The sequence below is a fragment of the Procambarus clarkii genome, unplaced genomic scaffold (genome assembly GCF_040958095.1).
Source record: "Procambarus clarkii isolate CNS0578487 unplaced genomic scaffold, FALCON_Pclarkii_2.0 HiC_scaffold_1421, whole genome shotgun sequence".
NCBI classification, from domain to species: Eukaryota; Metazoa; Arthropoda; class Malacostraca; order Decapoda; family Cambaridae; genus Procambarus; species Procambarus clarkii.
The window spans coordinates 1-11,046 of record NW_027190449.1 but is presented as its reverse complement, the minus strand read 5'-3'; the positions used below and the strand labels follow the sequence as shown (position 1 = coordinate 11,046).

The 11,046-nt window shown below is 43.2% G+C and overlaps 2 non-coding genes across 2 annotated transcripts; both read right to left on the bottom strand.

Moving 5' to 3' along the window:
* Positions 1–330: 330 nt before the first annotated feature.
* LOC138362196 (5S ribosomal RNA) lies at positions 331–449 on the bottom strand. Its single transcript, XR_011227480.1, has one exon. It is a non-coding gene; the product is annotated as a 5S ribosomal RNA (ribosomal RNA).
* Positions 450–8,538: 8,089 nt separating this feature from the next.
* On the bottom strand, positions 8,539–8,657 carry LOC138362195 (5S ribosomal RNA). Its single transcript, XR_011227479.1, has one exon. It is a non-coding gene; the product is annotated as a 5S ribosomal RNA (ribosomal RNA).
* Positions 8,658–11,046: the final 2,389 nt, after the last annotated feature.

Sequence of the window (11,046 nt, the reverse complement as noted above, 5' to 3'; positions counted from 1 at the left end):
TACCGTCATTAAATTGATACCTCAGCATCAAGCTTGTGTCCTGCAAGCAGTGGTCCAGTGGTAAAGTGTATATAAGTGATGCGTATTCTTGGAGTTGCGAGTTCAAACCCGGATTAAGCTATATATATATACAACATGTTTTGTTTTGGTTGTTTGTTTTTGTATAAAGCCTCACACAATATCTATATTAAGCGAGTTTGTTTTAAACATGACATACATATTAATTCATTTTACCAGGCCTTATTCCACACAACTCCGTGAATTTCCCGTGGAGCCAGCCATTCAAACAAAAACAAACGAAACAAAACAAAACAAAACAAAAAACATTATTGCCAACAGCATTTGGTGTTCCCAGGCGGTCACCCATCCAAGTACTAACCAAACCCAACGTTGCTTAACTTCGCTGATCGGACGAGAAGCGGTGTTCTCAACGTGGTATGGCCGTTGGCATGAGACTGCCTACACATTGTGGCTAATAACCAACTCTTTTAAGTCATCGCGGCAGGATACGGACCTGCTTGTGGTGTCTTAATGGTAATTGTATCCTAACATATTTTTGTCTCCTTGGCATGGATATTTAACATCGTTTATTCAGTCTTGGGTTTATGTTCTTTCGCCATTTACAGACATTTTACATCTACCTACTTCCTCAGCCTGCCCTGCCAATTTCTAATGAATTTGTGGATTTTCTTTTGTAATACAAACATGTGTGTGCTCATCTGCTCTTCAGTTTTTATGATATTTGTCTCATCTGTCCTGCTTTATGATACTTTTACAAAGAACATGAACAAATGCTTCTATTTTAGAGAAGATATGGGATCCAGGTTTCGGAGCCGTAAAACCAACCGTCGTGATTGGTGGACGAGTTGCCAGGTTGCAGCTTCTGTACCGTGCCGGCACATAAATAGGTTCGGCTCAAGCGGCGGCAGCATCATTCCCCCGTGACTGTCTGAGCGTCTCTCATCACCTTGGTTATCTCATCATCATCATGGTAGAAGCAAAGCCTACCAAGAAGGCTGCGGCTGCTGCTGCTGTGGTGGCCACCACCAGGAAACCTCGCGTCCAGGTTGCTCACCCGAAAACTAGTCAAATGGTTCTAGCCGCGGTCGCAGCACTCAAAGACCGTAAGGGCTCGTCTCTACAAGCAATCAAGAAGTACGTTGTTGCCAACAACAAAGTCGAGGCTGCCAAGATCGCCATTTACATCCGAAGATTTCTCAAGAAAGCAGTGGCTGACGGCATTCTTGTTCAGACCAAGGGAAGTGGAGCTAGTGGATCATTCAAGCTGGCCGTAGCAGAGAAGAGGGCCGTTCTAACTCCCAAGAAAGCCACCACAACCAAGAAACCATCTACAGCAGCAAAGAAGGCCGTGGTAACTCCCAAGAAAGCCGCCACAAGCAACAAACCACCTACAGCCTTGAAAAAGAAGCAGCAGCAGCAGCAGCTTGTTGTTGGGAACAAAAAGCCCAAAATAAAGAGAGCTTCAAAATCTCCCAAACCACCCAAGGCAAAGAAAGCTGTCAAGAAAAACAACAAAGGCAAAATAAACGACGACATGCAAGCAGCATGAATACACATGACAATAAACATCCAGGCCTCCCCCCTCAGTGGAGGGGCCTCATATGATTCCAAAAAGAGTTTAGTTTTGTAGACAAATAAATCATTACTTTTGGGGTAGATTTACTCTGTATATTATATATATATATATATTATATATATATATATATATATATATATATATATATATATATATATATATATATTTATATATACACATGGGTGAGGTGATATGGTACCAAAGTTTTGGGTAAGGTGATTGACATTTACACAAGATAAAACACGAACCAATGGGAATAAAAACATAAGAATGGAAGTAACTGCAGAAGGCCTATTGGCCCATAACACAAGCACTTCCTCTTGATGCTTCTATATTGGTTCGGAGTCTTGAAGCTATAATATATATATATATATATATATATATATATATATATATATATATATATATATATATATATATATATATATATATATATATATATAGTATATGCACACAAAACTAAAATAGTCTTGTTAGACAAATTGCCCCTATTAGAGGCAAGTTGACTAACAAGCCGAATGACTGCAATTGTTTTGAATTTGAGTTAAATCTAACATAGAAATGTAATCAAACCTAACCTAACCTATGCTAACCCAAGCTAAGCTAACCTAACCTAACCTAAGCTAACCCAAGCTAAGCTAACCTAACCTAACCTAACCTAACCTAACCTAACCTAAGCTAAGCTAACCTAACCTAACCTAACCCAGCAATTCATGATCTTAATATAATACTGTTAATTGGATAAACCAATTTGGAAAGAAATGTTCGAAAATAACAAAATTAACTGTGCTTGTTAGGAAAATTGGGCCTTGCATACTTGTCCCAATAGTGTGGTTCTCGCTTTTAGGTACGACATAAACGTATACCTAAGTTGAGAGAGAAAAAGATTCGCACTCAAACATGCATATCGATTGCCAGTCCTGAATTCTGGGTAGATATTCGTGTCCTCCCTTTTCATTTACCATCATTTGGATACTATCAAAACAGCTCTGAGAAGGATAAAATGAATAAAACGGGTAGCTCACTCATGTAAAAAGGAAGAGTTGGGAAAGATCTCTCTCTCTCTCTCTCTCTCTCTCTCTCTCTCTCTCTCTCCCCCTCACCCCCCCCCCCCCCCACCAATGATCCTGCTCTGCTAGTATATAACGTAACAAACCTTCCCCCCCCCCCCCCCTCCCTCCCCAATCAGAGTCCCTTTAAGCATGCGAGGATAAAAAATAGATTTCATAAGACCCAATGTGCTAGCTGATATCAAAACAATTTATGTTATCGTCTATTAAGCCCTTCAGTAAAAAAAAGTATAGGGACCTAATTAGGTCCCGTTTTGAGGTGGTGGTGGGTGGAATCGATGGATTAGCCAAGCTCTTATCCGCCGAATCCGTAGAGGGTACGACCCTGGCGCTTCAGAGCGTACACCACGTCCATAGCAGTGACGGTCTTCCTCTTGGCGTGTTCCGTGTAGGTTACAGCATCACGGATGACGTTCTCGAGGAACACCTTCAGGACGCCACGGGTCTCTTCGTAGATGAGACCCGAAATACGCTTCACGCCGCCACGACGAGCTAAGCGACGAATAGCGGGCTTGGTGATGCCCTGGATGTTGTCACGTAGCACCTTACGATGACGCTTGGCGCCACCCTTTCCGAGTCCCTTGCCTCCCTTGCCGCGTCCAGTCATGGTGTTGAAGTTGTGTGAATCGAATTGACGAATGCCCGCACGATTTCCCGACTATATCCCATCAAGCGGACGTACTAGTAGCATTGCAACTCCTGCCTGCCCTTACTTTACGCTTGTGGTCGAGTAGACACGGCTTTCTCACAACGCTTTCAAAACTGCAGTTGCCTACTCGTCTGTTTCACGTCCCTGTGAAATGACTTTTGCACAAATCCAAAAAATAGAGCAAAATCAGCGATAATAGTGATTGAGGTGAGCCGCCTGTTGGCTGCAGCCAGAGGAAGGAGGGGAGGGGCAACGGGGGTGACGTAGGCGAGTCGAGCAGCCAATGGCGCTCGAGCAAGCGCCTCGAGACGGCGTATATAAGCAAAAATTTTTCGGCGCCGGCCATCACAAACCACAGTTGTTCACCATGGCTCGCACCAAGCAGACTGCTCGCAAGTCCACGGGAGGCAAGGCTCCTCGTAAGCAGCTGGCCACCAAGGCAGCACGCAAGTCTGCTCCTGCCACAGGGGGTGTGAAGAAGCCTCACCGTTACAGGGCCCGGAACGGTCGCCCTGCGTGAGATCCGTCGTTTACCAGAAGAGCACCGAGTTGCTCATCAGGAAACTTCCCTTCCAGCGTCTGGTGCGCGAGATTGCCCAGGACTTCAAGACCGATCTTCGCTTCCAGTCGTCTGCCGTCATGGCTTTACAGGAGGCATCCGAGGCTTACCTGGTCGGTCTCTTCGAGGACACTAACCTCTGTGCCATCCACGCCAAGCGTGTCAACCATCATGCCAAAGGACATTCAGCTTGCTCGCCGTATCCGTGGAGAGCGTGCATAAGCTAAATCGACCACCCTAGTATACACCAAACTCGGCCCTTCTCAGGGCCAAAATATCCTTCTAAGGAGATTTCAGACATTCCTAGCATCAGTCATATGAATTAACCTTCATCTACACATATAATAAATAAATAAATAAATAAAACAAATACACTAATTTAGGTGTCATACATACACGTGATATCAATAAATCAAGTCATTTGTAGTACAAACCTGTTCTCTTACAAACAAAACGCCCGTCGCTTTTCGCTCTTATGCACTGTCAAGGATCACCCACCCCCCCCCCCCTCCCCCCCCCCCCAAAATAAAAATTGTCATACTGTACTAGAAATAAAAGCAGCTTGTATAAGTGACATACTGTCCAGTCCTGTTTTATTCTGTTTTCGGTCCTCTGGCTTAATCTGTTAAGTTAGGAGATGACATTTTAAATTAACCGTTTTCCTTGACATTTTCAAACCTAAGAGGGTGGCCTGCATAGTAATCCTAATGTGGAACATAACAATGATCTCTAATCTCTAGAAAAAAAAAAAGATACCGAGTGCTTATATGTGTTGAGAGAGAGAGAGAGAGAGAGAGAGAGAGAGAGAGAGAGAGAGAGAGGAGAGAGAAGAGAGAGAGAGAGAGAGAGAGAGAGAGAGAGAGAGAGAGAGAGAGAGAGAGACACAGACAGACAGACAGACAGACAAGACAGAGACAGACAAGACAGAGACAGACAGACAGACAGACAGACAGAGACTGAGAGAAGAGAAACACACACGAGACAGTTTTCATAAATATTCTCATTTTATAGCTATTTGCTTTCAGTGACAGAGGTTTTTGTTATAATAGTAGTGGTGTCTAACACTCACAATCTCTTTAGAAATTAAAGTGTGGCTCCAATGGAGCCGAGTTTGTTGGTTTGAGGCCAAGCCACCACCACAGGGGCAGTAAGTAAGCCGTTTACTTGGAGGAGGTGTACTTGGTGACGGCCTTAGTGCCCTCAGAGACGGCGTGCTTGGCCAGTTCTCCGGGCAACAGGAGCCTTACAGCCGTCTGGATCTCCCGACTGGTAATGGTGGAACGCTTGGTGTAGTGGGCCAGGCGAGAAGCCTCGGCGGCGATGCGCTCGAAGATGTCGTTCACGAACGAGTTCATGATCGACATGGCTTTGGAAGAGATACCAGTGTCGGGGTGGACCTGCTTCAGCACTTTGTAGATGTAGATGCTGTAAGCTCTCCTTCCTCCTGCGCTTCTTTTTCTTATCGCCCTTGGCAATGGCCTTCTGGGCCTTTCCGGCCTTCTTGGCAGCCTTTCCAGATGCCTTGGGTGGCATGATGATGCTCGTGCTGGCTGGCGTTTGCGATACAATAATGAACTTTGTTGCGCGAGGCGAGCTTTCCTTTTATATCCCCGCTCGCGACTCAGCTCAGAGCGGGTCGCGTGGCGGAGCGCGCTGATTGGTCAGTGGCGGGCTCCCTTGATCCTGAGCGGGGTATATAACACGAAGCTCGATCTGCGGGGGCGGCATAAAACACCACAACCCACAACAGCAGCAGCAATGTCAGGACGCGGGCAAGGGAGGCAAAGTGAAGGGCAAGTCAAAGTCTCCGCTCCAGCAAGGGCCGGACTTCAGTTCCCCGTGGGCAGAATTCACCGTTCTGCTGCGTAAGGGCAACTACGCCGAACGCGTCGGTGCTGGCGCTCCCTGTCTACCTGGCAGCCGTCATGGAATACCTCGCTGCCGAAGTTCTGGAGCTCGCCGGTAATGCCGCACGTGACAACAAGAAGACCCGTATCATCCCACGTCACTTGCAGTTGGCCATCCGCAACGACGAAGAACTCAACAAACTTCTGTCTGGCGTAACCATTGCACAGGGAGGTGTTCTTCCAAACATTCAGGCAGTTCTTTTGCCAAAGAAGACAGAGAAGAAGTAAGCACTTCTGCCACCCACCACGACAAATACCATAACCAGGCTCCATCCGGAGCCACACACACTTTAATAGAGAGATTCAAGTAGACAATCAACTTTCAAACATTAATAATAACATTTATATTGATTTCATTTGGAATGTGTACATAACAAACAAACAAAACAAAATTATAGGGGATATTCAGCATCACTTGGAATATTAACCAATCATATAAATCCAATATATATTTTATATTTTACTTTAAGCGAGGAATTCATATTATATTAATTTTTAATCATACAAATGAACAAAAGCAATTCTTCACTAGACGTAATGAATGAATAAATGATCAAGGTTTTAATGTGTTTCATGAATATATATATATATATATATATATATATATATATATATATATATATATATATATATATATATATATATATATATATATATATATATATATATATATATATATATATATATATATATATATATAATATATATATAATACTTGTGAACCAGAATATGTTTGAGCAGCAGCGATCGTGCCTGCCATTGGCCGAAGTGCAACAATTCAAATAATTTAAAGGGCCTGCTCGGGTATATAAGAGAGGCTGGGAGACTGGGGCCGGTGGTGGGTGATGGGTGATGAGTGATGGTGTGGTGTGGTATGGTGTTGTTAAGAGTTGATTTACGGCCAGCCAGCCAGCTGCAGCCAAGGCAGGGCAGGGCAGGGCAAGGCAAGGCAAGGCAAGGCAAGGCAAGGCAAGGCAAGGCAATAACAGGACAGGACAGGCAAGGCAAGGCAAGGCAAGGCAAGGCAAGCAGGCGGGCGGGCGGGCGGGCGGGCGGGCAGGCAGGCAGGCAGCAGCCAGCCAGCCAGCCAGCCAGCCAGCCAGCCAGCCAGCCAGCCAGCCAGCCAGCCAGCCAGCCAGCCAGCCAGCCAGCCAGGCAGGCAGGCAGGCAGGCAGGCAGGCAGGCAGGCAGCCAGCCAGCCAGCCAGCCAGCCAGCCAGCCAGCCAGCCACTCCCACTTTGTATTTATATGCATTCAATTTATATTCAAACATTATATATGTTAAGGGCCTAGTTTTAGTGTTTATTTTAAAAATGACAAACATCGAGTCGTTTTACCAGTCCTTTAGCGTTAACGGTGATGCATTTTAAAACTGAACAGAAATCACCTTTTCTGGATATATCAAATATCGAATCCGCTTAATGTGCCTACAATTCAATCATTCAAAAAATACATAATTTACATCATGCCTTTTCATAGAACAGACAATAAGATTTGAGACAATAAGAACTTTACTTTTATAACTAAAGTTGCACAATTATACCAACTCTATGGTGGCTGGGTGGTAAGGTGTGTGGCTGGTATTTTGGAAGTCGCGAGTTCAAACGACCCAATGGGAATAATACTTTTTTTTTTTTGCCATACAATCTTCCTAATACTATTATGTAGGTTTGTGTGTGTGTTTTTTTATTCATTCTTTGGTTTTATAGATGACATACATATTGACTCCTTTTACCGGTCCTTAATTAGGCTCTGGGGAAGCAATGGTGGTGGTGGTGGTGGTGGTGCATTTAAAACTAAACCAAAAATCACCAGTTCTGGACGCGTCAAATATCATATCCGCTTAATGTGTCTACAACCTAATTACTTAAAACTACACTATTTAATTCATTCATATCATGTGCATATTGGTCATTATGCTCATACAACCGACATCAAAATTTATTTTCATTATTAGAATCATACATTTCATCAAGTAATACAGATACAAAGAGATTTTCTTTCTGAGAAGACCGTTAGTATTGGCTTGCAGGCAGGCAGGCAGGCAGGCATTTGAGGGTTATTATTTCGCCTGTTGATTGGGGGGGGTTGATGTGTTAGGGGGTTTTCGGTTAGATGTGGTGGTGGTGATTGGTGGTGATTGGTGGTGATTGGTGGTGATTGGTGGTGATTGGTGGTGGTGGTGGTGGTGGTAGTAGGTGGGAGTTGGGGGGGGGGGGGGGGGGGGGGGGGGGGGAGGGAAGGGGAGGGGAATGATGGTCTGTGGATTCGTTCTCCGTACCCTTTACATATAAGCAAAAATATGCCTTCTTGTGGGTATAGAAACATTAACACAAATTATATCAGTAACTGATATTGTAGCCTTTTAAACAGAAAAGATTTGTACATACAAATACTTTTTAATTATCATTTATTTGTGGAAATGGCATTTACGTCATTAAATTGATACCTCAGCATCAAGCTTGTGTCCTGCAGCAGTGGTCCAGTGGTAAAGTGTATATAAGTGATGCGTATTCTTGGAGTTGCGAGTTCAAACCCGGATTAAGCTATATATATATACAACATGTTTTGTTTTGGTTGTTTGTTTTTGTATAAAGCCTCACACAATATCTATATTAAGCGAGTTTGTTTTAAACATGACATACATATTAATTCATTTTACCAGGCCTTATTCCACACAACTCCGTGAATTTCCCGTGGAGCCAGCCATTCAAACAAAAACAAACGAAACAAAACAAAACAAAACAAAAAATTATTGCCAACAGCATTTGGTGTTCCCAGGCGGTCACCCATCCAAGTACTAACCAAACCCAACGTTGCTTAACTTCGCTGATCGGACGAGAAGCGGTGTTCTCAACGTGGTATGGCCGTTGGCATGAGACTGCCTACACATTGTGGCTAATAACCAACTCTTTTAAGTCATCGCGGCAGGATACGGACCTGCTTGTGGTGTCTTAATGGTAATTGTATCCTAACATATTTTTGTCTCCTTGGCATGGATATTTAACATCGTTTATTCAGTCTTGGGTTTATGTTCTTTCGCCATTTACAGACATTTTACATCTACCTACTTCCTCAGCCTGCCCTGCCAATTTCTAATGAATTTGTGGATTTTCTTTTGTAATACAAACATGTGTGTGCTCATCTGCTCTTCAGTTTTTATGATATTTGTCTCATCTGTCCTGCTTTATGATACTTTTACAAAGAACATGAACAAATGCTTCTATTTTAGAGAAGATATGGGATCCAGGTTTCGGAGCCGTAAAACCAACCGTCGTGATTGGTGGACGAGTTGCCAGGTTGCAGCTTCTGTACCGTGCCGGCACATAAATAGGTTCGGCTCAAGCGGCGGCAGCATCATTCCCCCGTGACTGTCTGAGCGTCTCTCATCACCTTGGTTATCTCATCATCATCATGGTAGAAGCAAAGCCTACCAAGAAGGCTGCGGCTGCTGCTGCTGTGGTGGCCACCACCAGGAAACCTCGCGTCCAGGTTGCTCACCCGAAAACTAGTCAAATGGTTCTAGCCGCGGTCGCAGCACTCAAAGACCGTAAGGGCTCGTCTCTACAAGCAATCAAGAAGTACGTTGTTGCCAACAACAAAGTCGAGGCTGCCAAGATCGCCATTTACATCCGAAGATTTCTCAAGAAAGTGGCTGACGGCATTCTTGTTCAGACCAAGGGAAGTGGAGCTAGTGGATCATTCAAGCTGGCCGTAGCAGAGAAGAGGGCCGTTCTAACTCCCAAGAAAGCCACCACAACCAAGAAACCATCTACAGCAGCAAAGAAGGCCGTGGTAACTCCCAAGAAAGCCGCCACAAGCAACAAACCACCTACAGCCTTGAAAAAGAAGCAGCAGCAGCAGCAGCTTGTTGTTGGGAACAAAAAGCCCAAAATAAAGAGAGCTTCAAAATCTCCCAAACCACCCAAGGCAAAGAAAGCTGTCAAGAAAACAACAAAGGCAAAATAAACGACGACATGCAAGCAGCATGAATACACATGACAATAAACATCCAGGCCTCCCCCCTCAGTGGAGGGGCCTCATATGATTCCAAAAAGAGTTTAGTTTTGTAGACAAATAAATCATTACTTTTGGGGTAGATTTACTCTGTATATTATATATATATATATATATATATATATATATATATATATATATATATATATATATATATATATATATTTATATATACACATGGGTGAGGTGATATGGTACCAAAGTTTTGGGTAAGGTGATTGACATTTACACAAGATAAAACACGAACCAATGGGAATAAAAACATAAGAATGGAAGTAACTGCAGAAGGCCTATTGGCCCATAACACAAGCACTTCCTCTTGATGCTTCTATATTGGTTCGGAGTCTTGAAGCTATAATATATATATATATATATATATATATATATATATATATATATATATATATATATATATATATATATATATATATATATATATGCACACAAAACTAAATAGTCTTGTTAGACAAATTGCCCCTATTAGAGGCAAGTTGACTAACAAGCCGAATGACTGCAATTGTTTTGAATTTGAGTTAAATCTAACATAGAAATGTAATCAAACCTAACCTAACCTATGCTAACCCAAGCTAAGCTAACCTAACCTAACCTAAGCTAACCCAAGCTAAGCTAACCTAACCTAACCTAACCTAACCTAACCTAACCTAAGCTAAGCTAACCTAACCTAACCTAACCCAGCAATTCATGATCTTAATATAATACTGTTAATTGGATAAACCAATTTGGAAAGAAATGTTCGAAAATAACAAAATTAACTGTGCTTGTTAGGAAAATTGGGCCTTGCATACTTGTCCCAATAGTGTGGTTCTCGCTTTTAGGTACGACATAAACGTATACCTAAGTTGAGAGAGAAAAAGATTCGCACTCAAACATGCATATCGATTGCCAGTCCTGAATTCTGGGTAGATATTCGTGTCCTCCCTTTTCATTTACCATCATTTGGATACTATCAAAACAGCTCTGAGAAGGATAAAATGAATAAAACGGGTAGCTCACTCATGTAAAAAGGAAGAGTTGGGAAAGATCTCTCTCTCTCTCTCTCTCTCTCTCTCTCTCTCTCTCCCCCTCACCCCCCCCCCCCCCACCAATGATCCTGCTCTGCTAGTATATAACGTAACAAACCTTCCCCCCCCCCCCCCCTCCCTCCCCAATCAGAGTCCCTTTAAGCATGCGAGGATAAAAAATAGATTTCATAAGACCCAATGTGCTAGCTGATATCAAAACAATTT